We start from the raw sequence: 5,342 nt of genomic DNA on the forward strand, positions 1-5,342 counted from the left end.
TATATATTTTGCAGGATATATATATGTATATATATATGTATATATGCAGACATATATAATATATATAATATATATATTATAGGATATATATGTGTGTGTATATATACATATACATATACATATATATATATACATATACACACATATATATCCTACAAATTATATGAAGGTTATTAAAAATACTAGAATTTGAATTTATTTTATTCCTAAAATTGGAATTGCCTCTATTTTCTAGAAATTTTCAAATATTGTAATGTTAAATAAGTTCATTGACCATTTCAGGCCTTTGATATCTAGTGACATATAAATTATGAAGTGTTACTTTTCTACTAATCTCATACTAATGGAGGTGAGTAATAACATGGACCCAGCTACCTTTAATGTCTTACTATGAAGGGGCTAGCCACCCAGACTTACTTGTCCTATCACTACAGTGTAAAAGTGGAGCCCTGAAATACTGTAGAAATTGTCTAACACAGTAGAGAGTGTGCTTTGGATGCTGATAGTGTCCTTCCCGAAGACTAGGGAGAAGAGGTTCCCTGGTTCCTGTGTTCTAAACCTTGTATGGTTTTATCCACTATTGGGATTTGTACTGTGAAAGCTTAGGGAGCTCCCAGGGAGCAGTGTCTACTCACAGGAGGACTGCCATTCTGCCAGTCTTTTGAACTCCTCTGCTGTTTGGCAGCTGGTCCGCCTGAAGGCAAACCTGGAACAACGTCTATTTCATCAGGCTTTTCATTACTTAAATCACCTCAGTCCATCATGTTTTGGACTAACTCAGTCTTTTAATGAAACTGTAGCAAGCCAGTTACCCTCTGGGTGACACATGCTAAATCAGTAGATCAAAAAATCAATCCACTGTCTAAAACCAGGCTAAAGGTGAGCTGAAATAAACATAAATTAATTTTGAGTTAGGAGAGAATATATACTCCTCTGAACATGGCACTTGGCAAGGGTCACCAATTGACATTCCTACACTCTTTTTTTTTTTTTTTTTTTTTTTGGCTTTTCGAGACAGGGTTTCTCTGTATAGCCCTGGCTGTCCTGGAACTCACTTTGTAGACCAGGCTGGCCTCAAACTCAGAAATCCGCCTGCCTCTGCCTCCTAAGTGCTGGGATTAAAGGCGTGCGCCACCACGCCCGGCTCCTACACTCTTAATATGGAAGTCAAACCTAGGAAACAGAAGTTGCCTTCTTCCCTGTAAGATTTCTTTGGAGGATACCCACACTGAATCCTAGGGGTTATCTTGTCTTTGTTTATGCTTTTCCTCCACCCATCACAAATCCCATTCAACAAATCACATTGGTTCTACCTTTCAAACACAGCTTTCCAAGCCTCAGGACCCACCCACCCCTGCCCCTGCCACCTGCATGGCCAGTGTCTTCTCCCTGGATTCATCCAGTGACACTGACTTAGTTTTTGGCAACTTGACACAACCTTTGACACACCTGGAAAGAGAATCTCAGTGGAGAAATTGCTTCCAGCAGACTGGCCTGTGGGATGTCTGTACGGGATATTTTCTTTTCTTTTCTTTTTCAATTTTTTTTATTAGATATTTTCTTCATTTACATTTCAAATGCTATCCCGAAAGTCCCCTATACTCTCCCCCACGCCCTGCTCCCCTACCCACCCACTCCCACTTCTTGGCCCTGGTGTTCCCCTATGCTGGGGCATATAAAGTTTACAAGACCAAGGGGCCTCTCTTCCCAATGATGGCTGACTAGGCCATCTTCTGCTACATATGCAGCTAGAGACACGAGCTCTGGGGGTGCTGGGGGATATTTTCTTGATGATTGGTTGATGTTGGATGGCTCAGCCCATAAGAAAGATATATGTGCAAGCCAGGTGAAGTAAGCTGTATTCTTACCTGGTCTCTGCTTCAGGTCCTGCCTTGGCTTCCCTCTATGATAGACAGTAACCTGTAAGCCAAATAAAGTCTTTCTTTCCCAAGTTACTTTTGGTCATGGTGTTCATCCCAGGAGCAGAGGGCAAACTAGACTTGGCACCTCATGGCTCTTTCTTTGTTTATGTCTTTCCAAGAACTTGCTTTATTGGAAGTATTTCACTTACTTGTCATCTTTGGTACCTAATATTTCTCATTGGCATGTGCATTCTAAGAAGGCAGGAATTTGTGTTTACTATAACTGTTAGAACCTCATGTATAAAAAGCAGTGACTTGGAAATATTTGCTGATAAATGATTTGTAAATTCAGGCCTTAGAAATATAGTGAGAACAGATTTATGACACATGTTTCTTTTATATTAACTGCATGCTAATTTATATAATTAATAGTATAAGCGTAACACTTTTAGGAGGAAACCATTCTGTTTGTTTGCTCTGACATTGGGAATTACAGAGTACAATAATAGAGCTAGAACTGTGTAGGAATTGCCTTAATATGGTGTGGGTGGGCTTTGGAATGTTGGTATCATCCCTCGCCCAAATTAATGCTAATGGAAAATGCTAATGGAATTTAGCTTTCGTTGCTCTGTCACATCCTTATTCTACATCATAAACAGTTTTGTGTAAATGTGAAGTAGAAAAGAAATTATATATAATTTTTATTGCATTATGTGAACTTACTCCGAACCTTTGTTTTTGTAAGTATCAGAGGTAAGCAAACATTCTACAAATTAGTGTTGCATTCATAGTTAAATAGTAATCCAGATGTGGTGCCTGAGTGGGCAGTTCACACTGAACAATTTTTTTTTCCTTATGTACCTCTCTACATGATGATTTACAGAACAGATTCAGTCTTTTCTTTTTCACTCATTAAATTATTTAAAATTAAGAGTTGTTAATGCTGACATTCAGGCTTTGCTTTCTAAGTTCTTTTTAACTTTTCACATGTTTTTAAATTTTAGGACCTCAACTTTGACCCAATGTTTGAGTGCCTGATTATTGCTGAAAGTAGTGGAAAGACTAGGTCATAATTCTTAAATATCTCATTTTATTTTCAAATTTTGGTCTTGCCTTTAAAAAATAGTCAACATGTTTCTGCACAGCTCTGTGTGTGTCAGTGCTTGTAGAAACCAGGGGCTGATGCTTTTACAATTGCTCTGTATCTTTTTTTTTTTTTTTTCAGACGGTCTCTCACTGAACCAATTTGACTAGACTGGCTGGCCAGTAAGCTCTAGGGATCTTCTGTCTATCCAGCACTTGGATTCCAGGTCTGAGCTGCTGTACCCAGTTTTTTATGCAAGTGCTGGGATACAAATTCAGTTCCCCATGCTTCTGCAGCAAGCATTTTACCAGTGAGCCATCCCTCAAACCCCTCTGTTGATTCTCAGTTTTTATCCCTTTTGACTTTTGGTCTTATTCTGTTATACTAACTCAGAACTCATTCTTTCTTATGTGTTAAGTCTCCCGTCCCCCTCAAGTGTGGCACTTGGTTTTTACTTCTTCAATTTTAACACTTTAGAAGCCTGAAATATCAATTCATTGTTCATATAGATGGTTTTTAACCTGCCTTCTAGCCAATGCTGCTGAAAATATCAGCAAAGGAAATCAAGTATGTCCTAATTTAGTTTAAACTGGAGCCTGGGAATTACTGCACAAAACCACTCAAACACCAAACTCAATCAAATAGGGATGGCTTATTGAATGCCACCCCCCCCACCCAAGACTGATCAATCAGACCCACAGGCCAGACTTGAGAGTTAAACTGTGACATTGAGTTAAGATCCTACATGGCTTTTTAAACCTAAAATCCACAAACCTCTGTGCTGAGTTATTCCACCAATCAAGATTTAGGGATAGGGGATTTTCTTAGGAACATGTTTTTGTCGTACAGTCATATAGTTCCCATTGGTTGGGGTATTCAACTGTGGGATGGGGCTTGCCTCATCTAACATTCATGTCTGAACTTGTCAATCAGTATGTCAGTTATGCCCATATATTTCTCTGCCAAGAAAGATGTCAGTTCCCAGTGAGGTCTTAGGAACTTAAACTTTACTCAACCCCTACTCAAAATGGAAGTCATATTCCAAATAGTTTCTCATATTGGTGCAGGTGTGTCTCTTATGTTGGGGTTATACCAGGGGCCGCTTATACCATAAAAGCTTATACACAGGTGCAGGAAGTGCTTCTGGGTGGTCGGTTCAGATCCAAGCTTATTGTGGTTAACTATACAAAGCAGATATAACTGACTTCTGTTGTGATTAGTTTCCAAGAACACAGAATATAACAGAATATGTAATCAACTTGGGCATCAGAAAGTTTCCTAGTAACAGCAGAAACAACAAATGAGAAAGTTTCCTTATAATATTTTAGTAACTGCACAAAATGACAGGCTAGCCAGGTACCAGTCACATAGGCCTTAACATTTCACTTAGGCCTTAACATAAGCAATATTATAATAACAAGGAAAGTTAAGAGACATTAAGTTAGATTCACAGTGCTTTGTAGGTAATAGTTGAATTCATTTGTAAAATATTGCTTACCCGGAGTATTTCAAACTATCAATGAAATTACATTTTTCTTTGGACTTTAAGAAGGCAACAGTGGATGAAGGGACCAGGACATTTGGATCTAACTAGTTTCTTTTTATTTATTAGGAAAAGGAATTTTTTGATAGAATGGGTCAGTATTCTGTGAGTAGTTATAGCCTTTACTAGGCCTGAGTAGCACAAGGCTCCTTAGAAATCACGCTGTCCATTTTTAAGCTCAGTTGTACACATAAGAATTGTCAAAGTGTTTCATCTAAGGTCTCCCTTTGAATCCTCAGAGTCTCTCACCTCCCAGGTCTCTCCCTAGAGGGTCCTCCCTGCCCCCAGGTTACATATTTCCATCCATTCTGCTAGTTCTCAGGGTTTCTCTTCTGTCTTACCCCATACCTGATCATGTTCCTCCCCACCACCTCTTCTACCCATATTTTTACTTTCTTCTGCCTCCTGTGATTAAAAAAAAAATTGTCAGAGTGTTGAAAACATAGTCATAGGCTCTTGTAACAAGGGTTAGGGAAAACAGTAAGTGTGTAGTTCTGTGCATATTTAACAAACATCTTATAGTTCTCGAATTGGTTTCCCCAAGATTGTAGTTTGTGATGGGGAGGTGGCTCAGTTGGAAAAGTGTCTGCCTTGTAAACACAAGGACCTACACATGATCCTTAGTGTCTCTGTAAAAGGTGAAGTGCAGCCATGTGAATCTCTAATGGGAAGGCTGGGGCAGAGGTTCAGTGAGGGATCTCGCCACAAAAATAAAGTGGGCAGTTAGCTGAAAGAGGAATACTTCTGACTTCACAGGAATGCCCACTCATTTGTTCCTGCATTTACAGTTGCAACACACACACACACACACACACACACACACACACACACACACACACACACACACACACAC

This window comes from Mus pahari, chromosome 7 (genome assembly GCF_900095145.1).
Source record: "Mus pahari chromosome 7, PAHARI_EIJ_v1.1, whole genome shotgun sequence".
NCBI lineage: Eukaryota > Metazoa > Chordata > Mammalia > Rodentia > Muridae > Mus > Mus pahari.